At 47.7% G+C, this 24,059-nt stretch overlaps 1 protein-coding gene across 20 annotated transcripts in view; it reads left to right on the top strand.

Moving 5' to 3' along the window:
- The window catches only part of Hdac4 (histone deacetylase 4), a 289,492-nt gene that overhangs the window by 90,110 nt on the left and 175,323 nt on the right, over positions 1–24,059 (top strand). Inside the window, exon 1 of one of the 20 annotated variants that reach the window (XM_074072171.1) lies at positions 1,808–9,832. The exons of the other annotated variants lie outside the window; for them this stretch is intronic. The gene's annotated coding sequence lies outside the window, so the exon portion shown is untranslated. Of the gene's footprint in view, positions 1–1,807; positions 9,833–24,059 lie in introns of those variants that run through there. 20 annotated transcript variants of the gene reach the window in all.

Here is a 24,059-nt window from a genome sequence, read left to right as displayed (position 1 = left end):
TAATTGTTGTGGTGACAGTTTTGCCTCTCCCTCTCTAGTTACTGATTTATTTTCCCAGTCTTACACTACTGGCCAGGAGTTCTAGTTCAGTTCCAGCTAGGGGTGGAGACACCTGCTTCCATCTGTCACCCTGGATGTGAAAGAAGGTGTCTCATGCTTCCTAGTGCAAGAGTGAGTTTGACAGGCTGCTGTAAACTCTCTTTTCCAGCTTAACTTCGCAGTGACCAGATTTCCTTTGCTGAATGTTTTTATTGCATCTATCGTGATGTCTGGTGGTTTTTTTCCTTCTAATTCATGAATGCGGTGTATCACAGTTATACTCTATTCTCCAGACCTCCTTTGACTTCTTGCCATTAACTCATCTTGTGTATGATAAAACTTACCTCTTTAGACTTGGCTCTATTAGGTTTGGAGTACTTGAAGATTTTTCTTCTTTGTTTTTGAATTTGATGTCAGTTTTGTTTTTAAACTTTCTGGAAGAATTTAATATTAGAATTTCGTATTTCTTGCATGTTTAGAGAAATCAAGCTCTAAACCTTTTGGGGTCATTTTTCCTTGGTGGTTTGATTTTTTAGATGCTCACAGTCTTTAATGGTTACTGACAGTCCGACTTGTTAATTCTTGTGGGATCAGTTTAAAGGGATCTTTTAGGAACCTGTTCCTTCTATTTAAAACTTTAGACTTTATTGTTCATATTTCTTTACCTTTGAAAAATCTCTGCTGGAGTTTTAGTTAGGTATAGGTACCCTGTTTCATTTCTAACATTACTATTTATCCTTCTTTCTGATTAGTCTTTGTTTTATTATTTCTTTAAGAATCAACTTTTGACTTCATTGGTTCTCTTAGTTGTATGTTTCTCCCCTCATCCCCTCCTCTCCCCTCTCTTTTCCTTTCCCTGACTGTGTCCTGGTGTTCTTTTTCTGACTTCCGAGGCTGGATGTGTGGCTCCTTATCTTCGGTCTTTCTTCTCAAAGCTGCACCTTTAAATATAGTGTGAATTGCATACATACAGCATGTATTGACATGTAGCATTCCATTTTCATCCTAAATTTTTCCAAAAACACATTGATAATACTCATCTTTGACAAGATGGAAACGAATGACATTTTTAAGAATGGTTCTTAAAATGGAAAGGACCCACTTTTATGGATCTGATGATGATACAATCTTTATTTATTTATTTTTTTGTTAAATTTGAGAATGACTATTTTGCTCTCTTTATCAGATTTCAAGATGACTTTTTCTTTTTCTCCTCCCACCACATGCAGGGGATTTTTCCCTATGTGAAGACTCCCTTGGGCTTACTTCTTTGTGCCCAGATAGTGTGAATGTCAGCATAGCTTCCTTCCCTCCCTCCCTCCCTCCCTTTTTCTCCCTGGCTATATGTAACATCTTTAGTGTTTGGGAGATCACAGTCTTGTTGTATGTTTAGGTATGGATTGCTCTTTGTGCTCTTGGCTTTTGTTTTCTTTCTTTGCCTATGAATTTGTCTTTGTGTCAAATCTGGAAATTTTCACCTAGTATTTCTCCCCGCTCCCCCAAGTATTTCTTCAAGTATTGTCTTCATTTTTCCCTTCTGGGGTCCTGAATAGACAAATGGTAACTTTCTCATTTTGCTGTTCAAGGTTCTTTACCTCTCCTTGTAGTTCTCGCTCAGTTTTGCCTCTCACTATTCAACTGATTTCTTCACAGCTGTCTTCTAATTCACTTGCTTTTCTTTTTTGGGTTTGTGTGGTATCTATTGCTTAAAGTATCCATTGAGGTCTTTTTTTTTAATTGGTCAGTTGTACTTTATTTTTGCAAGTGTATTTGGTTCTTAAAATGATTAATTTGGACAGTTCTGTAGCTTCTGCTTTCACTGCTTAAAACTGTTCCAGTATTTTAGTAAGCTTTTTACTGAACTAAAAGTGCAGAGAAATGATACAGGATAAAACAATAATGAACTTGTCTTTTCAAAAGTGGCAGAAATAGTTGCTGTATGCTAATTCTAATAATGTGAGATCTGAAGCATTTGTTTGATGCTTTATCTTTGATGCTTTTCCTGCCCTTTAGCCCTTTCTTTGCATATTTCCTTATATTTGGAGCTAATGGTTACTTGGTCTTATGGTGTGTCCAGTGTGGGGATTTGGATCAAGGATGCCTTTCTTTAGATAGGAATTTCATGTGCTATTTCTGAGAACTGTTGTTGATGCCCTGCAGAGACCACAGAGCCCGTGGGGCCCTAAGTGAACTCTGGCCCACATCCTGAGCCCCAGCACCTTTAGGTGCCTGTGCTGGCTTCGTCACTGGTCTGCTCCGTGAGACTCAGAGGTGGTTTGCTGCCCTTAGTTCTGCTGTCAGCTCAACTTAATTTGTTTTTGTTTCTTTTACTTATTATTTACTTCTGGCTCCTGGAGGGTTTCCTCCTTGCTGGTATGTTCAGCAATGTGACAGAAACTGTATTTAATGCAGAATCTCAATTTCCACAGCACACCTGTATGAGTGACTTAGCTCCCACTCTTAGCAGGGGAAGTTTCTAGTGTTGCACTGACTGTCTTATCTTGAGGTCCCTCAGTCTCCTTCCTCCTCTCTCCACATCCCCTGCTGGGGTCCAGGTCTAGCAATGTTGGCGTATGCTGGTAGCTACCCTTGTGCTGCCATCTCTGTCAGCATGTGCAGTTGAGCTCCAGCATCAGGTTGAACCTGTCTTTTGCTCCTTCTTTCTTCAGGAGAGCCCATGGTGCTTAAGAATACCATCTCAGCTTCTTGCCTCACTTTGGGATTGTGAATACAAATTGCAACTAGCCTTCTCCACTTCCAGTGTGGTACCCACCTGCCACAGCCCCATCCTGTCCAGCTCTTAAGAGTGGGAGGGGTTCTGGTGTACTGGACAGACACTTACTTGCTGCTTGACATTTCATTTCCTATCCAGGTCACTCCTGCAGTGACTTTACTCTGTGTCTCTTGGACCAGCTTCATGCAGGTGCAAGCTTGTCCCTCCCTCAAGCAACTTCCCTTGCCATGGGATGCCCAAGGGTACACATGCTACCATGTGTGGCACCTAGCATATTTGAATCCATTCCCTGGTTACCCTGACCCCTGGAGAATGGGAGCCAGTGGAGGGAGGTTTGCCACATTAAGTGAGGCAGATATGAATGCTTGCTTGCAGCTGCTCAGATAGAGCAGCTGGGGGCCACCTCTGGTTCTGACAGCAGTTACTAGGTCCTATATCTTCACACTGGCTCAGCCATTCCTGCATCTCTGCTCTCTCCCTCTATCCCTTACGCCAGCCATTCTGACATTCATGTATCAGAGTCAGACTCTGCTCCCCAAGGACAAAGCTTCTGAGAGCTTCACTCATCAGAAATGTAGTCCAGCACTGCTGTCCTGTTGGTTGTCAACTTACTCCATGCTTGTTAACTTACTGAAGTCCATGTCCAGGCCCTCCTGACTGCAGAGACCCACTGGTCTGCATAGCAGAGTGCTCCTTCCAGTTCTTCTCAGTCTCAGTGGCCTCATGAGGAGCTAAAGGGTTAGGCAGAGAGATGTTGGAAGCTGCTGGACATGGAAGTTGTGGCACAAGCTTCGTACTTTATGAAAATCCTGGTAATCAGCAGATTGGAGCCATGACTGGTGGAGGACCTCAGCCCTGGGGACCGTTGGCTCTCCAATGTCTCAAGTATGTTTCCTTGCTGCAGCAAGGAGGTGCATGGGAGAGGGTGGTGGTCTCACTTTCCAGCTCCATTGCAGCAGCTGAAATAACTCTTGTTCCTCTCTGTCACTTCGTGACTTCTCCATGTCACCATGTGGTCCCACTCCCTGCCAAATGTCAAGTGAAAAGGCTAGGAAATGTCTTTTGTTTTTCTTTCCCAGCCTCAGTATCCAGTCCCGTATCCCCTCATCTGTTTGGGCAAGTCTTCCTCCAAATTCTACTGGAGCCACCTGCTTCTTTCCCATTGCACTGTGCTCCTCGGTGGCTGGTGCTACTACAGTTGGCCTGTGGTAGCTGGTTGCCAAGCACAGGCTGCATGAACTGAAATTATGTAAACTTACAACTAAGCAAGTCATATTAAACACAAGGAAATCAGTACCTGAAACTTCCACCACCTGACTATTTTACCCAGGGCTGTATTCTCTGCTACTCAGAGCTGTGACCTTGTGGTACAGGCACCGCAGGGTGGTCAGGTCCCTTCTGGGCTCAGTGTGGTGGCATCCCAGGCCCCTTTTGCTGGCCAAACTTGACTTGCCTTGGCCTGGCTGTGTCTTGTTTCCTCTCTCAGGCCTCCTGCCACACTCACCTTCTGGCAGTTTGAGAACCCCACAGTTAGGGAATTCCATAGTCCCAGAGTCTTTGCACTGGCTGCTCCCTATTCCTGGAACTCTTTTTCCTGCTTCTCAAGAGCTGGCATCTCAGCTATAGCTGGAGTAGCCAGCCGGCTCCCCTCTTCCCACCCATTGCAGAGTCCTGCTGTGTTCCTGTTGCATTCTTTTTGGGGACAACTCATTAATTCAGTGTCAAACCTCCAAGGAGCAGGGCTTATTGTATACTCCCACACATTAGCATAGAGCCTACCATTTTGCACACGAACTGTGAATGAGTGACTTTTCCAAAGATGGCATGTTTTTGCCAGGGTAGGTGGTACATGCTTGTAATTTCAGTGACACAGGAAGTGAAGGTAGGAGGATCATGGTCTGAGGCTGGCCCCGGGCAAAAGTGTGAGACCCTATCTGAAAAACAAACTCAATAAGCGAAAGGACTGGGGCATGGTTCAAGTGATAGAGCATTCACCTAGCAAATGCAAGGCCCCAAGTTCAAACCCCAGCCCAGTATTGCCCAAACGTTTTGTTTTAAAATGGTGAGCATGTGGGTATGTAGGGATGGACACCAGATGAGTCTTGTAGCTGCCTGTTTACTGTGGGCAGTTTTGGGGCACCACTCTCTACATTGTGTTGTTTCCATTGTGTCTGATGTGTTCCTCATGCAGGACAGAGTTGCTCCCTTTGTCTCTCTCAGGAGGGACCAGTGTCCCTCTGTACCATGAGGCTCTAGTATTATGGCTGGGCAAGGGATGCTGTACTCATAGGAAGGGACAATGGGCAGGGATTATTTGTGCGTACCAAGAACATTGGATACAGTGTGAGCTGACTTCTCAGAAGCAGCTCGTATTCATCTGCGTTCTTGTGGATTTCCACATGAAGGAGGTTTGGGACAAAGAGTGCTTTAAGGGATGCGGCTCTCTCTTTACTCCTGCCTTGTGGGAGTTGAAGGCATACTGGCACTCAGTGTTGTCCTTGTCTCTCAGGTTGTTGGCACAGTTGCAGTGAGGGAATAAAAACAAATTTCTACATGGCCACTTTTCTTTGATAGCATGTCCTCCAGGGTTGGCACAACAAGAGCCAGTGTGTGTGTGTCTCAGGTGACAGAAAGACCTTTCGTGAGCACAAGCCCGGGTCCTTTGCTGACCAGCCCAGCATCCCAGGTTCTTAAAACAGACACCTCAGAGTGAGGGCCAGGGGTTCTAGAATGTTCCTTAAGGTGTGCATTTTCCAGGGACCGTGAGTACTGGTTCTAGGATTGGGATTGGGGGTTCAGACATGTTGCACTCAGTGTTTGGCCTCATTTGAAACATTTGTGAGGGTCCTCCAGAACACATGGGGACCAGTTAGAGGGCTTGGTACTTACCTTTTCCCAAGAACCCCTACCTTTTTGCTTGGCTGTGTCCTTCCCTGCTCATTCTACAGTGGAAGACTCAGGTCCTTTGATGGGATGGTGAGGAACTCAGATGTTGGAGTCTGTGACAGCAGTCTACCCCACACCTCCAGCCCCCTTCCCAGCCTTTTTGCTTAGCTATTGGGAGCATTACTTATTGTCTTTGAGCCTTGATGCTCTCATCTGTGAGATGGGTGTATGAAAACTTGCCTCAGGGGTTTGTTTTAAGGCCTAGTGGGCAAAGTATGGATTTGTAGCATGGTGTCAGAGTGTTTGTTCTCTGATTCATGTCGAGATGCTTTATTCAGTCACTGATTTCAGGACATTCAAGAGAGGTTCTCCTGTTTAGACACCAGCCTCGGACCAAGTCTTCTCAAACTCAGAATCTCCCAGAGAGACAGTAAATTCTGGCTTTGTTTTTATAAGCCCAGGTTGGGTTTAAATTTGAATTTTACAAGATCAGGGACTGAGGGCCACTGTAGCTTTGGGGTCATAGGCCCTTTCCTTGCCTGGTGGCCTAGCACTTGCTATGCTTTTTCCTTCTGGTCTCTAGCCTGGTCTCCAGCTCTGAGCTGTCACTGACTGTCACCTATATTGTTACCTGGAAGTGCACTGTTTTCCAGTGTGCTGAGGAAGACAGTCCCAGGGTGGTGGTAAAGAAACCAAAGCCAGCCAGACCCGCCAGAACAAGGAGCTTCTCTGTGACATCTTTGGCCTAGGCCCTGTGCTAGTGCTGATTACCATTGCCCTGAAGGCCTGCAAAATTTCACACTTTGAGAAACACCTGTACAATGCTGCCAATTTCAGAGCTCAAACCAAGGCCCGCAGCTGTATGCAGGATAAGCAGGCATACATCCTGTGCAGTAGACCAGCCAAAGAGAAGACTGTCCACTGTCCATACTCTAGCTATATTTTTAACAGAAGATGGTGCAAGAACTGGTCTTTGCCAGTGATTTGTCGTTTTTTTTTTTTTTTTTTTTAATTACTAGAGCAAAAACAGACACAGGGTGTGAGGATGGGAATCAGAACACTTAAGACCCAGGCTATTTGTCCCTGCACTTAGCCCTGTAACCTCTTTCTGTCCTGTCTCAGGGTGCCCAAATATGTGGCTGTCCCAGGACTGAAGGGCATTTTAAGGTAGGGGTGTTCCTTCCTTTCCTTTCTTAGGCTTTGCTCCTGGGGTAACTTCTTTGGGATTGGCCTCTAGACAAATGCCACCATGGCAGTGGGAGGTAAAGATCCCTGGAATGGAATTGTGTGTGATTTTCAAAGATTACAAGAGATATTAAACTGGAAAAAAAGGTGTGGTTTTCTGCTGTAAACTTCTTTCTCTTTACGTATTGGATCATCAAGTTTTATTTTTTTTAACCAGTGGTAAGAAATACTAGTTGGTGGGAGGTACCTCTTCTTGGGAGACCCCACTGCAAGGGTTCCTCCAGAGTTAATTTACCCAGGCTTTTCTCACCCCCTGCTTTATTTTTTCTTGTCTTCTCTGCTGTTTGTGGAGAGGTTTGAGACTTGACAGTCTAAAGCCAGTGAACATGTGTGTTTCTCACACACATGCATGCAGTCTCCAGGTGGCCTCTGTGGATCTCAGTGTGGAGACAGGGCCCGTGGAGGAGACTTACCTTGTTTCTTACAAATCTGGTCCTAGAGCTAAGAGTTATTTTAGGTCAGTGGTCTGGGAGGCCTGAATAGAGTCACTTTGGAAGAGCAGCAGTGTTTTCTGTGTATGTTGCTAAGTGTGCTGGTGGTAGCTGTGGAAATGCTTTTCCCAGGCCAGTATTTTCAAAGCTGGGCTCTTGTGGGGAGGGGGTTTGGGTTAGATTGGGTGGCACCATTGCCGCCTGCTTCAGTGGTGTGGCAGTGCTTGTGAAGTAAGTGGGTACATGCCTTGAGGGCTTCCAGAAATGCCCCAGGGATCAAAGTCCCTGCGAGAGCGCTCAGGGTGTAGGATTTGCGTTTCTCAGATGAAGACTGCTGAGACCTTCTTCAGTGTGTTCTTTCCTCTGGGCCTGCCTTTGTCTCTTGGGACCAAGGCTCAGGACTGCTGTGTGTGGGTCTTCCTGATCCTTTACTTACTGGCCTGCCTTCCGCACAAGGTAGTAGCTGCCTCTTTGGAAAGGCTCAACTGGACTAGAAGTGAGAGCAATGGCTTTTCTTTAGGCAACCATGCAAAGCTGAGATGATGGGGTTTGGGCCTGGCTGCTTGGAGCTTGGTTTTCCCTGAATATGCAGAGGGAGATCTACTTGCTTTTTCTCTCTCATGTCCTGGCCTAGGGCAGCACTGGGGAAGGTGAGCTGTACCTGATTTTGCTTCCAGGGGCTCTCCAAATATTTAGGAGAGCTGACAGCACAGTGCAGAGTCCTAGGTGCCACATACAGAGGACATGAGGCCACAGAGTGCATGACTCTCACCAGCTGATTCTGCATAGCTCTTCATAAGTGCTAGAGGAATGTGTGAGCTGGGTTCTGGGCTGGGGGTATTCGCATGTCCAGGAAAGAGATTGTAGAACTTGTGAAGAGAGCTGCAGGCCTCAGCAGTGATTTTCTCAAGAGACCTGTGGCTCTGCCCCACTGCTGCCTTTTGCTCCTTAGCCTTTGCTAAGGAGTGTGCAGTACCTGGGAGGGGCTGAACCTGGGCCTTCTGAGTCTCACCTCCAGCTATAGGGACTCTCCTCATCACTGAGGAATCTGTTTTGGAGATGGAGCCGAGGGTTCTGTTGGGCACTTTCCCACCCAGGTGGGGATCATCAGGGCAGCACAGGCCATGCAGCTCCTATGTTCAGAACTCAGTACTTCTGCCAGCCCTGTCAGCAGCCTAGCGGCCTGGGGTCTGGCAGCCAAGTTAAAGGAAGGAGAGCAGTAGGATTGCAAAGCAGGGTCAACTGCCAGCCCTTTGTTATCAGGATGTTGATTTGATGTTCTTGAAAAATACTGATTGTCTTTTTTAAGGTATCTCCCTTCTGGTCCACATCAGTGGGTCAGGCCTCAGCAGTCCTCATTCTCATCAGACTACATAGCTGCCTAACTGACCAGCAATCTGCCGGCTTCTCTGTAGTGACCAGAGCAATGTGCCCTGTGATGGGCAGGCTTTCTTGGTTCAGGTCCTTGTGTGGTTCTCTTGCCTACAGAGAACACCTTCAGGGCTCCTCAAGGCACAACAGGGTTCTCTAGCCCTCTGCTGCTCCCTGCACTGCTCCCTAGGGCCCATACATCCCTGCACCACACAGCACTATTTCCGCCTGCTGTGCCTTTGGTGTACCATTCACATGCCTGGAAGGAGCGTGCCCACCATTAGCTATGAGCTGGTCCTTTCAGGCCTCCCTTTTGTATGCTCCCCCACAGGTGATTGGGAGCTGCAGCTTCCCTGCTCTGTACATAGCCCCTGCTTTAGGTTGGGTCTTGGTACCTGGGAGGATTTTTTCAGGCCTCCCCTGGGCATCTTCGTTTCTCTGTGAGGACTTGGAAGGCAAGATCCTGCTTTCCATTTCACCTCCTCACCCCTTAGGTGTGCCTGAGTCTGAGCTTGAAACTGGAGTAGAAGGGCATCAGTACTGTGACCCATGTGTACCCACTAGCACACCTATGCAACACACATGTACGCCCCACACATGCACTGGACTGGGCAGGTGCATGGCTAGTGGTTGCTGCCTTATCCAACATAGTTTCCCCCTGTTGTCGGCCTTGCCCCTATGCCTGTGCAGAGTCTGAATTCAGGCATGTGTTTCTTGATACCATAACACTGCCACCGTGGAGCTGCCTGCTACATATGTGTGAAAATTCATGTCAGCAGTGGTGCCTGAGGTATGCGAAGTTTCTCAGTGAATCAGCAGGATTGGCGGGTGCCATTTCTATGTGAGCCCTGTGTGTGGACAGTTATGAATCATTTGCTTGCCTCTTGACTTGCGTCAATCAAACCACATGTGAAGAAAGCAGCCATGAGCAAGGCTTTCCCAGCAGCCTCGTGTCCAGGGGGAACATTCGCCAGGGACAGCCTCAGAGGACAGGAGGCCTGTGTGCTCCTCCTGGTGGTCCAGGCTATGGGTCTAGGCAGTGTGGGCCCAGGAGACTTCCGGCTCCACCTCCCTGCCTGTCTTCCCTCCTGAAACCACGGTTAGAGACGCAAGAGCCAGGGAGATGGTAATTATAGCTTGCTCTGCTGTTTACTGGTTTCCTATGTGTAATCCTGCGGCCAGCAGGAGGCATTTATGGCTCTGGGAATGTTTACAACTTCAAGCAGATCCACTGATCTTTATTTCCCTGTCACACAAAATAATTTTAGGACTTGGGATATCGAAAAGATTCCTTGTAAGAAAGACTTAATTAAAAAGGGATGCCATTGGGTAGAGGCCCGGTGGGATGATGGTCTGCTTTAGTCCAGCCAAGGAAAGGTGTTCAGTGGGCTTCTGACCCTTTTCCTTTGGGAGCAGCTTTTGGAATAAGGTCTGTTCTTGGTTGAATCACAGTGATAGCACTCTTTTATGCTGGGCTGAGGAAGCCCTGCCACAAAGAGCTGCATGGGGATTGGGCTCCCAGGGGACCCCAGTTCAGTGGGCTGCTTATTTTTATTTTATTTAAAGTAGGTTGCTTATTCTTATTTGTACTGTCAAGGTTGCTTTGATTCTTGTTGAGTCAGCTGTTGAAGAGCAGCTGGCATCCTAGTTGCCTGGATAGTCGCAGCCAAAGCTGAAATCTTTGGCCAGAACTACCTGACCCTAGCCTCCCAGTGTATCAGTGTGTTTGACTTCACATGAATCAAGAAATCTAGGTCACCACTCACAGTGAGCTTATCCCAGGTCTTACCTGCTTTTGGTAATGGTCAGGAATGTGTGTAGGTATTGTCTGCTCCCGGGAAATAAAGCATCCCAAGCAATCACAGGTGCTTCATCTTCTGAACTCTCTCCGAATAGCTGAGAGTGTAACCTGCCACAGCTGTGAGCCCAGGCTACAGCTACCTGCAGACAGTTAGTAAGCACCCACGAGCAGAGCAGAGTGGAGCAGAGTAACAGGTAAATTCCAGTTCACCTCCTTTGTCAGCTATCTCTGTGTTTTAAAAATGTAATTGTATTTTCTTACATTTTTTAAAATACAAAAATGAGACAATGGAATGATGAATGACCAGGTTGCTCTCTTCCCACATTAGCTGTGACAGACTGGGGCCAGTCCTGCCTCATTCATACCTTCACTGCACTGTTTTGTGGGGATTTTACCTTCACATGTATCTAAAAGATAAGGCCTCTTCTTAACATATGACCACAGCTTTAATATCATTGTCACAGCTTTGATAAATTCCTAAATAACACTAAATAATTATTGTTTAAAATCTCCATCTTAAAATATTTTTAAGAAGAGTGTGTGTGTGTGTGTGTGTGTTAAATAAGTTCCATTCATTGTGATGGTCCATTGTGTCACTTAAGATTGGCTTATGCTACAGTTTCCTCCCACCCCACCCCTTTGTGCTACAGTATTTGTTGAGGAATCTGGGCTGGTTGTCCTGTGGAGTTTCCATGGTTGGAGCATCACGGCTTGTGCCCTGTGATGCTGTTTAGCCTGCCTCATTCTGTCTGCTTCTGGTGACTTGCTGGCCCAAACTGGGGGCTGCATCAGACTTGGGCTGGGATTGGTTGGCCAGACTGTTACATGGGTGGTGCCAGGGTTCCCTGGGTGGTTTCAGATGGGAAGTGTACAGTTTCTTTCCTTGCTTCCTTAGGGACTGTAGAATAGCATTCTGAGACTCTTTCCTTTTCTGTTAGGTAGAGACTTCTGTTGAGACAAAGGTTCAAAAGCTCTTTGATTCAGGTAGAAATGAACTAGTTTAAACATGTCTTATTTATTTTTGAATGTAATTGTGAACCATGGATCTAAGTATATCTCATGTATTTTAAGCCTTTACTATGACATTTTCATAATTGTACAGGGCCCTGTCTTCGGCCTGTGGGCATCCAGTAAAGTTGGCACTTGAATCCTTTTGATATGATTTTGTAGTCTTTGATGGTTTCCTTGCTTGGCATGATAAGGCACCTGTCACTTTGTACAGTCCCTGTCTTCAGGCTGCATTCAGCCATTTATCTGATACCTTGAAATCCTGGATCATATCTGTAATGACCCCTTGCTCTTAAAGGTGACATGTCATCAGTTGTGGGAATGAGAATATGAACATTTTTGGGGGCGTTGCTCAGCCTTCTACATGTCCTACCTTCAGACATGCAACCCTAACTTCTGTCCATGGTAGCCTTGTAGGGAAGAATCCATCTAGGAATGTAGGTGCAGCCCAAGGTGACAGGAGACATAGAGGTGAGCCTCACTGCTACACTGTCCTCTGCAGGTGCCATTTGGCTCTACCAAGGTCGGATGGCACTGGGCTGTGCCATCTACAGTAACTGGGCAGTTGCACCTGTGGGGGTAAGTGTGGGTGACTGGAAATACCCTGTGCTGATGGTGTCTTGTCCTTTTGATTCTGGATGTCCTCGTGGGTATGAAATAGCATCTTGGTATGGTTTTGATTTGCATTTCTGATGGCGAATGATGTCAAGCAGTTTTGCATGTGTTTATTGCCCATTTGTTAACTCTTCTTTGGAGAGTTGTCTATTTAAATCATTTGCTCATTTTTTTTCAGTTTTTTAAAATTATTGTGCTGGGGCACACTGTGACATTTATAAAAGTTCTTACAATATATCATAGTTGAATTCACCCCTTCATTTTCCCATTTTTAATACAGTTATTTGTCTTGTGGTTGAGTTGTGGGTGTTTGTTATATGCTAGATGCATCTCCTTTATGTGATTTCCAAGTATTCTTTCCCATTCTGAGTGTGCTCTTCTTACTTTTTGAGTAGTATCCTTCGAAACGCAGGCGTTTTTAGTTTTGATGATGTGCCGTTTCTCTCTTGTTGCTTGTGCTTTGGTGTATCAGAGACATCTACTGAACTCATTAAGAGTAAGAATGAGGTGTGGACCTCCTCCTGGGGCCCAGGCCTCTGGCCTGTGTCAAATGTCAATGCTGAAAGGCTTCTCGGGCTGTTAGGAGAATGCCTATTTTATGGCCTTGCTGCCTTCTGCTGTTTCCAGCGGCTGGATTTGCTTTCCCACAGTTGTTCTTAATTGAATGTCCATGGGAAAATGGCTAAGCAAATTGAAGGTTTCTCAGAGAAAGCTGAGTTTCTTTGTTGATTTTTTTAAACTGCTTTTTCATCATTATTGTGCACAGTTTGTTGGAATCTGCGTCATGTTGTGAATGTTCATTGGGATTGGGATTGCTTGTCTTGCAGAGGATTGGCAGCGTTAGAGAGTTCTTCCCCACTCCAAACAAAAGTACTAAGGCGTGCTGAAGACTGTGTAGTCTGCAGATGGCCTTTTCTCCTTTTGATAGGTTAATTATAGGGTTCATAGCCATCAGGAACTCCCCTTGTGAACTTGCATGCCCCGACAAGAGAGGCAGGATTAAAGGCAGGGACTCGGCCACCTACTTCAGGGGGCCACACTTGGCTCCCGACTTGGTCACCTGCTACAGCTCTGGTCTCCCAGAATTCACTTGTGTTCGGCAGTGGTGTTGATTGAGAATTCAGGAGAACGCACACAGTAGATGACAAGCTCAAGGGAGGATGCTGGCAGCGCAGGCGCATCATTGTGACTTAGTTGCCAGGGATGCAGAGCATTTTCAGAACCTGGGTCATCTGCATTTACTATTTCTGGCTGTTCCAAATGTGAGGGCATTTGAAATGTAGCATGAAACTTGTAAAGCCTCCTTAATTTTAGGCTTTTGCTGTCTTTAACCATTCACACACAAAACATACTAACTCACAACCTTTATAGGAGTTTTGAATTCTGAATCTTGCATTTCTTTTAGCTCCAGGTTGAGAGAAAACCAAAGGGTTATGTGCCTATCACATAAAGCAGATCTTTGAGTTGCAGGTCTATTGGGGAGTTTGTAACTAGGCTATATTTAAGAGTAATCTAGATATTCACCATCTTTATGAATGAGGATGAGTCGCTTTGTGTTTTCCTTGCCAAAGGCTAGCCTACAGATATAATTTGCTCTGTATTTGGTTTTCCTAAGGTCTGTGTACATATTGGCCTGAACTAAGAGACACTTCAATCTGCATATGCTGCTCACAGGTGATGCTCACATCTTACACCAGTTCCATTAACTTTAGTTGGTTTAATAATTAAAAAAAAGAATCAGGTAATTCCCTTTTTGTGTGCCTGGTAAATTATAAAAGTAGTGAATGAAAGTAGAACTTCTTTGGGATGGGAGAAGAGTTTAATTCACAGGAGACTTGAAAGTATTATAAAATTCTAATGACAGTATAAATACCAGGTTATTTTATTCGTCAGACTATTTAAAGCCCATTCTTGATTCTCCTTTGAAAGGTGTCCTTTTCTTGGTTGATCCCTTTTGCTGTGTCTCACAATGGTGTTTCCTGATGGTCTGCTCTTTGTTAGCTCTGCTCTTTCTCCTTCCAGTTGAGCACATCTGGGGCAGGGTAGTGGTGGTAGAATAGTGAAGCAACATACTAATGAATGTCCAGTGGAGGTGACAGATATGTCCCTTCAGCTTGCTGGAGATTATGTTACCATCAGCATCAACACTTTTCTGCTTCTATGATCCATTAATTGTCATGAGACTTTAGGTGGTATAGGCAACAGAGGGCTGGCTCAGTTCTGTGGGTAGCCCTGTGACAGAACTGATTGCTTCCCTACTAAAGCTTCATGTCCTCCTCAGCTGCGCTTGGAGGCCTGAGCTGCAGAAATGGTGGATGCCCTGAACTTGCCCAGAGGGAAGGTTCTGTGACCTCAAGGCTGTTTGTACAAAGTCACATCTTTCCCTCAGAGTTGGCCTGATGGTATTTTATGTCAGATACCACTTAAGGGAAGACAGTATAGGTACAGCCACGACACCTGCTGGAGGATCTCATGCCTGGTTTCTGTGAAGTCTTGACACACAGATCATGAGTGGTGAAAAAGTCCAGAGGATGAAAACTGGAATCAGGCTTGAGATGTGAGATCCATACCCACCATTGCTGACTCTGTTGTGATACTGCTGTGTGGGACAATGTGTCCAAGACAATGGCTGTCTTGGAAGTTGTGCAGTGTGTAAGCTACAATGACTGTGTCATCTTCCGTGTGCACGCATGTCCATGCAGGATCCTGGCCCCTAAGCTTGTGAAAAGACCCGCAGGGGCCTGTGGTAGCAGTGTACACGTGTGAGGACAGTTCCTCTGCAGGCTGAAGAGCATCATCTTCAGGTAGGGAAAGTTAGGCACCAGAGGTAGGAGTCCATAGAAGATTCCTGTGAACTGGAGTGGAATTCATTGCTGAGCTGGCAGGTGTTGAAATGGCCCTCTGTGAGTGCAGAAAGTGGGACCTGGCCCTTTCCATGCCTGCAGATGGTGTGTTTGCTATACCTGCACACACATGCACGTGTAACTGCACAAATGCATAGCTGCGTGCATCTGTGTCCTAGATGGCTTTTTCTCAGTACAGTGAAGGTTGCTGTGCACATGGAGAATGCTTTCCCACAAGTGGTCACCTGGACTAAAGTCCTCTTTAAGCTCAGCTGTACAAGTAATTGGACCTTTATTTTGTGTAGTGCTTCTTGTTTCCTGCTAGAGCAATTCAGTTCTCCTACCTAGATGTTTTTGCATTTCTTTATACTGGGGGGGTGGAGGGGCACCTCCAGGTCTCTTTGAGTCAGGAGCTTGCTGGGACTCTCCTGTGCCTTTGTTCCTATCCGGTCCCTGGCCCCAAATATCCCAGGGTAAAAGGCCCTATGCTTCTTCCCAAAACCTTTATTTTTCTCACTTTGACCTGCCCTTGATGAATGAGAATGGTAAAAAAATTTAATTTTCACATCTTGCTGTGTATAGTTTCCTGGGGAGTCTTGTTCCTAATCCCTGATGGGAGAAATGTCAGCTGGCCCTATCCCCACCTGCTAGGTCTCCCTTTGCCCTCCCCACCTGCCTCCAGGTCCTTCTTAGCTTTGGGGGAAGGGCCACCTGTTCCCACGTGGTTCTCAACACAGAACTGACTGTAGATGTGGAAATGGTTGGTGAAAGGGAGCAGAAAGGAAGTATTTTGATTCCTTTTGGTGATAAGCCAGAATTCAGGGAGAGAGAAATTTGTTTGCTTTCTTGATGAATATCTTTGTCTTTGACATGTGGCTATTTACTCAGCATCTTTTAAAATCATACTTTTCCCTGAGCAATCCTAAACCTTCGAATCCTGGGATCTCTCAGGTTGCTTGCTCCTTTGGAAGTACAGAGTGGACCTTGTTCTTCCCATGATGGCCTCCTTGTCCATCCCCAGCCAGTCCAGGCAAGCTTCACCTCCTTTCTGCACCCACTCTTCCTTGTCAGCGGAAGCTCAGGAGAGGGAATTGAAGGAAGAGTTGAGCAATTAGAAGTCACAATTGAATGAACATAAATCCTCTTCAAAATATTTCCTGATTATTTTAATAAGTCTTTGACTTAATTTACACAAAGTCAAAAAATGTTCTGATTTATGCATGGGATTCAAAAGTGGATCACAGTTTGGTGTGTGTTTCCTTTTTTAAATGCTTGATGACATTTATCTTTTCAGGAAAAAGTCTCCATTCTTAGATAAGACAGCATTTGAAAGACAGTGTGTCAGGAATATGATGAATTACTGTATGAAAACTTGGAAGTTGGGCACAGTGGTACAAATAGCCTTTGTAAAAAGCTGGCCCGCTGGGTTTGGGTAGCCCCTGCTCCTTCGCAAGGTGATGCTGATTCCCTCCTCAGGGAGCAGAGAAGCCTCCAGGCTTCTTGCTGCTCCACTCCCAGTCACCTACTGTGATTAGACCACAGAGAAGTAGGGCTGCTGGTGTGCAGGTCCTTATTGGTGGGAGCTCTCATGGCTCACCCTGGTCACCAAAGCTGCTACCTCACTCATAACCTGCCAACGCTCCTCTTGAGAAAGTGTTAAGAGCTGTGGTTTGATGTTTCCTGTTTCTGGCTAGTTTTTTTGTGTGTACACCTCTATAGCTGTGCAGGGCCCTTCTGGGAACAGTTACAGATTTTTGTTGTGTTCACTGTGTCCTATAGGAATTGAGAAGTCTTTAGTGGCCAGTATTCTGTCCTGGAACCCTGGGCAGCTACAGCGTTGTGATGTGGGCCCTCGTGTCCCTGGCAGGGATCATTGGCCACTGGTGTATTTCAGACTCGATCAGCTTTCTTCATGTGGGGGCTCTGTAAAAGGTGATTTCCTTTGGTGTGATGTGGCCTTTATTGCACAAAGCACGTGAAATCTCCCTCGTCACAGATTGGCATTTATGGAGCGTAATTATAGGTGCAGTGGATGGCTGGACACCGACCTGAGCCCTGAGCCCTGGGTGGCAGGTCCTGCTGTCTATCCCAGGTTGTAGATGGGAACTCCAAGAGGCCAGATAATATATGTGGTGTCGTGTGGATGGTAGGTGGCCAGGAGGGTTTCCTTAGGTAGTCTCAACTGACCGTATGGGTCACTGATTCTTTTCTTGTGCCATCTGTGAGCACCTTTTCTGCACCTGCTTTGGTCCAAACGCCCAGGGCAGTGTCCCATGCCCCATCCCTGGCCTCTTCTGCCACTGCAAATGCTCTGGATCAGGGGTAGGTGGGGCTGGTGGCCAGGAGGGCCCAGAACCTGGGGAGCAAGAGTAGATGTTGGGTGGGGTGACTGTGTTCTGCTGCAGAGACAGCATGAAAGGGTTGACAAGAAGTGTGTGTCTGGCTTGCCCTCATCTGGGCTCAGGTAGTCAGCAGTCTGTCCCTCAGTGCCATTTCCATCCATGGCATGACTCATTCATTTTTCTGCATCTCACAGGACCTAGCAGAATAGTGCAGGTGCTTAATATGTCACTGTAACAAAGGTCTCAGCAGCTCCTTGTACACCTCGGAGTATTGGGTAGATTCTTCCTAATGTTTATGTGGCACTGGCACCGTAAAGTCTGGGCCAGACTTCTAGCAAGGTCCTCCATGGGGCACACACAGGAGACACCAGTCTATGGCTCAGTGAGTGTTTTCCTCACTTCCTGTTATCTGTGTACCCCCAAAACTCTGACTGAGTAGGTGAGCCCAGGTGGAGGGAGGCTGGGACCCTTTTGTCACCCCTGTGTCCAGGAAGGGAGTCCATGGGAGCCCAGAAGGAGTGGACATTTGGGCAGGGATTGAAAGTTCTAGGCAATGCAGGTGGTAGAGGGACCCTCTTCTTACCTATGCACATTGTAGAGGGAAGAGGCTTCTGAATTGGGAGCTTTGGGAGCCTTTGGGGCACCCTCAGCACTTGGGTAGGCTCCTGGTGGCCTTTCTGCTTGTAATAGGGGCTTCTAGGCCACCACCTTCCACACCTGGGTCTCAGAAGCTTTGGGATAGTTCTTCACTAGTAGCTTATCTGTCATGCCTCAGGTGTGCTTGGATTCCAGTGGTATGGATCCTTCTCTGTGGCGGCCATTACCCAGTCACTCTCCTTAGCATTTCAGGGTTGGTGCTGGAGGGGCAGTCCCACATCAGGCCCTCATGGCCATGCCCACTCTTCCTGCACAGTGGAGTGGGCATGTGGGAGGGACAGATTTTATGGATGTTATAGACATACCTCCCAGTCTCCCCCTTTCTGTCTGGAGGATCTCAAAAGTGCTGGGCAGGATTGTGGCCATAGCTTTAGTCTACATGCTGTACACAGATACCAAGGCTTCCCAGGCATAGGGTCACTGTCCTTGCATATGAAAATGGGAACATGTCTGTTCAGAGCCTTAACCCAAGCCAGATGCTGGAGATCCTACCTATGCCCATCTTCTGGTGGCTGCTCTGGCCAATGCTTACAAAGCTTGGAGTAGGAGGATTTTCTCCTGAACCATCAGTTCTCAGGGGTGATTTTCAGGCTGCTCTGAGTGAGGTCTTCTCCATAGGGTGCCTCACCCCGTGCAGGCTTACGTGACCTTGGGGAGGGGTCTGAAGTGCTCCCCACCCAGACCAGCAAGAGCAGAAATGCAGAACAGCATGTCCTAATCAGAGCAAAGACCCAGGAGCAGGTGGCTGTCTAGAGGCCTCTCAGCCTCCTGTCATTCAGGTCTGTGGCTCTGCACATTGGTGCCAGTCCTGGGAGACAGCAGGCCACGGGGCATCTGACTTGAGAAGCCTGTCACACATTGTGAGTCTTGGCTTCCTAGGAGGAAGCCACAACCATTGCACTGTTTGCAGAGAAATCACAGCTTTGAAAAGGAAGAGTTCTGTGGTGCCATTGATAAAACCTGAATGGTGTTAGAAACTTTGTTTTTTTTTTTCTCCTCTGAGTGTTTGTCCTAGGGATTGCCACACGCATGTGGGAGCCCTACCAGTTCTCAGGGAGTGAGGCCTTGCTTTGCTGGGCTGTGACCTGTGTCTCAACACTCTGTCTACATCAGGCCCTGGCCTGCTGTGTGATGAGAGAGATGATATCTTTGAATTTCTCTGAACCTGGAAAGTTCTTCCTCAAGTTCCTCAGGACCTGGTTCTGGCTCGTAGGAAAAAGAATCAAATTGCCACACTGCAGATGGTGTGGGAGTGGCTGGCTCAGTGTAGGGCCAAATCCAGCCCCAAGGCCTTTGTGCCTGCCCCACCATGGGGGAGCAGCTCTCATGGATGGGATGGGGGTTATAGAGCGCCCACAGAACATAGAAGCCAGTGCCATGCCTGTGTCACAGCAATACTGGTCCTCCCAGGGTTGCCTGGAGTCCTATGGAGAGTCCTTCTAACCTTTGCAGGGCAAAGGCCTGAGTCCTCTGTCCCTCATGGTTGCCTGTGACTGGCATCCCGTCAGCAGAACCTCAGGCAGTTGCATTTCTTTTTCCAAGATAAACCATCGCCTCTGCCTAGTGACCTTCATGAGTCTTACATTAGCACATTCTTAGCAACCATTTAAAAACTAACCAGACAAAACCCATTTCCTGTCCCACATTCATTGTGCACACTCATAACAGTCAGTTGCATTTGGAAATGCCAATGCTTAAATTTGCAAACCAAAACCAAATCATAAGGCACATCTGTGAATTGGGCTGAGGGCAGGATAAATTGTGGAGGCAACACACAGTGAGCTGGGAGTCTACCAAGTGTGTTGGGGACCCCCACTGTTTGGGGTGGCTTTTGAGGTGTGACTTTAGGCCCAGGCCTGATTTTATCTCCTGGATGGTCTCCCTGTTTGTATGGAGACATGAGTCCCTCTGCCTTTCAGGACTGTGTCTGCCTCCTTTTGTCTTCTCTTTGAGCCCCTCCTTGGGCCAGCCTCTGCCTCCACCTCTGCCTCCAAAAGTCCTGTGTGAACAGGGTCAGCTGCTGGCTCTTTGGACACATCTGATCACTCCTCAGGCTCTGAGGAAGCAATGGACTTAGTGGCTTGTCCTTATCAAGCTCACCTCCACAGACAGGTCACAGTGCAGTCACCAGGAAGCTAGTTGTGATACACTAGATGCTTCAAGGCAGCCAGGCAGCCTGCGCTCGCTCCCAAAGACTCAGCATGGCACTGTCACCCTTTTTGGTGCCTTGCCTCTTGGGATGTGGCTAACACCTTCTGACTCTGAGGCCTTCCACAGCCCCTCCCTCATGCCCAATTTTATCCTTTTCTGTGCCCTTCTGGAATACATTGTTTACAAGGTTCCTTCTGAGCTGCTGTCAGGCCTTACTTCTTTCCCCTGCCCCCTTTCCATCAATGGTGTCCAGGCCTAGTAAGACCACTGGGTGTCAGTGTCGGAACTGCCCTATGGGGAGGGCAGCAGAGGTGAATCCTGGGGTGCAGAGGTGTTCAGCGCGACACTTGCTATGTGTGGATACTTTTGCTCTGCGGGTTGCTTCCTAGACCTGGAGGGTTAGCCTGCCTGTGTGTGAAGGGAAGGGGGTCTGCTAGGCAGTAGGTTGGGCATTTTCGGGACTTGGCCATAGGGACAGCTCTGTCCTTGGATCTACTCTGACTTCTGGGGCAGAGGCTGGTGTGTCTACACAGTGTCAGTGAAGAAATACAGTGTTTTTATATTTTTCTAGCAGTAATTGTGGCAGTGTGTGCCTACTACTGCCATCTCCAGACCAGCACAGCAGGCAGGCCCTTTGTGTTTGTGCTAAGGTTTAAGGCAGGAGCCTGCTTGCATCTTGGTTTCAACAGGGCTCCATGTGGATCTTTTGTGGAGCACAGGTGCTTCTAGGCAATCTCTGGGTGGAGGGACCTTAGAGGAGAGAGACACCTGCTGGGCTGTTCTGCTCATTGGGCACTGCTCATCAGGTGTTATGGGTGGATTCTGGATCTACCCACCAGCTGTCTGGTCCCTTATAGTCTCTGGGCAGGTCTCACAGCCTGTCTGTCTTCCTGGGCTGGGGCCTAATCACTGAAGTGCTTGTTACTCATTCCTCAGCACTCGGGGACTCGCCCAGGTGTCCTGCTGTAGCCCTGAACTCGTTGTCTGGCCTCCAAAGGGTCCCACACACTGACCTTGGTGCAGGGTGAGGCAGAGGACCCTGACATTTGGCTTGAGAGTGCAGAGACAGGCTGCCTTCCTCAGAGCTCTGGTGCAGGGGAGATCAGTCTTGCCAGATAATGGCATTACCTCATCTCTGACTTGGTCAAGCAAAGGGTGATTTCAGAAGATCCTGATCCGTTTCTAGTTTGATCTTCAACTCCGCCTTTATGAAGCTGCAGAGAACTAAATTGCTATTCTGTTTCTTTTTCTTTCTTTCTTTTTGTGGTACTGGGGGATTGAAGCTCCTCTGTTTTGTGGGCACTGACATTAAGCCATAGTTTTTATAATTCCACTAAAATTTTATCTCACATCATGGAAATAAGGACTTCCCCAGGAAACTGCACAGTAGGCAATACTGGCTTCCAGACAGCTACAGGGACCTCCGCTTGTGGGTGGAGGTAGACAGTGTTTCCTCCTTGGGTTCTGGGATCAGAGGCTACATTGGGTAGTATCCAGGTTCCTGTGCACTTGCTTGGGCTTCTGTGCACTGGAAGTTGTGTCCTCTGGGGGTGGACTTTGTTCCTGCAGCGCTTCATAGTTCCCAGGTGACTGGAAGCCTCTTTGTGCACACACTTTATCAGATTCTCAGTTGCCCTGGCTCAGGCTGGCTGCAGAATTTGCCAGCTAGGCAGGGTGATGGGAACTGCCTGCTGTGCACACCTGTTGCTGTTAGCGTGAGGAAGCGATATGCTGTGGCTGAGTTTGAAACATTACCCTCTATGAGTAGCTTCTGCCCCTTTCTTCCCTGGACCAGTGCCTCCTCCTCTCCATCCCTGTTCAGGGCGCCCACTCAGGGTTTTCTCCAGGAAGGAGATGCCCTTTCCTGGCCTCTTTCCTGCTCAGGTTGTGAGAGGAACTGCAAGGAGCCCTTCCCAACTCAGGATCCCTAGGTGATCCATGTGGACGTATGTGCCGGTGTCTGTTTTGGGTAATGACTGAACAGCGTTTTATCATGTGGTCTCAGGAGGGCTCACAGAAGTGCATTAGCAGAAGGCCCCAAGGACTCCTAGCCCAGCTGGAAAGCCACAACTTCTGATGTGCCATGTGCTGTGGCCCTAAGGAGCCAGGAGGGCCAGCCCTCATCAGCTTGGTTCCATTTGTGAGTCTTGACTGGTGCCCTCTGTCCTATTAGGGCTTTGCTCTGAAGTCCCTTCTTATTCTGTCTCTAACACATAAGGTGGGTTTACTGAGGGTCTTGGAGGGAGGTTAGTCTCTACAGAATTTGGTGGTTTGAAGCTCTCAGCTGCATGCTTCCTATTCTTTTTGCCTTTATAGGGTAGGCCAACTGGTATTATTCTTATCTTCACTCCCAAGTCCATACTTTACCCCACAAACACAAGAGGCAAGACCAAATGTTTCCTGAAACCTTAGTACTGAGCAGAGTTTCAGTGTCTGTGGGAAGTAGAGGCAACAGCCCCAGCACTTCCCAGGTTGCTTCTGATTCTGGGCTACCATGCCCCAGGCCTGGCCAGCCCTTCTCACAGGAAGCTTAACTTTTCTGGGTGGCTGCTGAAGGACAGGGCTTCTCTGTGCTTTTCAGGTTCACGGTGGAGTCTCCATTCCAGTAAAGACTGAGCCAGTCACACAGTGCAGTGGGAGCTGCCTTCTTGGGAAGAAAAAGAAGGGGAGAGGAGAAGAGTGGGGTGAGGGAGGAAAAGGCTGGGCTGAAGACTCAGGTGGAGGCCAGCATGAGACCACTGTGGATGTGGGACCTGAGTGTCCTGCCTAGGCAGGCTGCTGGAGCAGGACATGCGGCCCTGGCTGGGCTCTGTTGCTCGGAACGACTTGCTTTGAAGGTGTTTCATCGAGGCAGTACTGACTATAGTGTAGGCTATTGGAAGAAGAGAGGCAAGGCCAGCAGGCCAGGAGGGGCGTTCTGCACCCAGCAAAGGAGGGCAGTTAGTAGATCCCTTCAGGAAGTGTTACTTGCACTAACTTGTTTCTTCCTCCTGTCAACTTGACCCAAGTGTTGTTCTCTTCATTTTATGATGAGGAATTGGGATGCATGACCCCTGGCCCAAGGTCCTGTGGCTGGTGAGTTGGGGAGTCTGGTTTGTGTCCCATGTCCAATATAGAGTCCACACTCTTGCTTACTACAGGATGCCACCACTTGTGCGTGGGTGCATGTGCCTGAGTGAGGTGTCATCAGCATTTGCAAAAAGGCTTGGACATGCCACCTGCACAGGCCTCCTTTTGAACAGGACACCCTGATCTGACTCTTTTAGCTGAACTTCAGTGAAGTCCATTTTTCGGTTTCCAAGGGCAGTGCTCAGGCATGGAATCAAGAAGCTGAAAGAAGTTGCTGTGGTGTGGTGGGCATGAGAGTTGTCATCTGGCTCTTAGTCCTTAGCTCCCTCCCTTCTCTGGGCACTGCCTTGACCTTCACCTGTAGAGCAGTTCTCTCCAGCTGGTCCTCACCCATGACGTCAGTCAGAATTACAGTCCTGAACCTGAGACGTTGCTTCTTAGGAAGAAAATGAGGTTTCTGTAGCCCTCAGTTTTGGAGGTTCAGAGTCCAGATCACTGAGTGCAGGCTTGGTAAGGCCTTGACTGATTACCTGAAGGCAAGTGAAGGATGTGTGAGAGCAAGCAAGCAATTACATCTGGAAGGGGGAGAGACAGAGACAGACAGGAGTGCCCACAATGACCTAAGGCCCACCAGCAGCCCACACCACAACCAAGGCTTTAACATATGGAGCTTTGGAGGATCCTCATTCAAACCATAGCAGACACTCTGTGTTACAGAGGGTGGCTTCCTTTCACAAGCCCCCACTTCCAGGCTGGGATGTGAGCCCACAGGCGTTGGCTGTGGGATGAGCTGGACCAGAACGGGTGCTTCTAAAGCCCGTGAGGATTCCCTGCACTTTGGAGTCTCTGACCCCTCCAGCCTCCCTG

The sequence above is a fragment of the Castor canadensis genome, chromosome 4 (assembly GCF_047511655.1).
Source record: "Castor canadensis chromosome 4, mCasCan1.hap1v2, whole genome shotgun sequence".
NCBI classification, from domain to species: Eukaryota; Metazoa; Chordata; class Mammalia; order Rodentia; family Castoridae; genus Castor; species Castor canadensis.
This window is presented reverse-complemented; position numbering and strand designations above follow the sequence as displayed.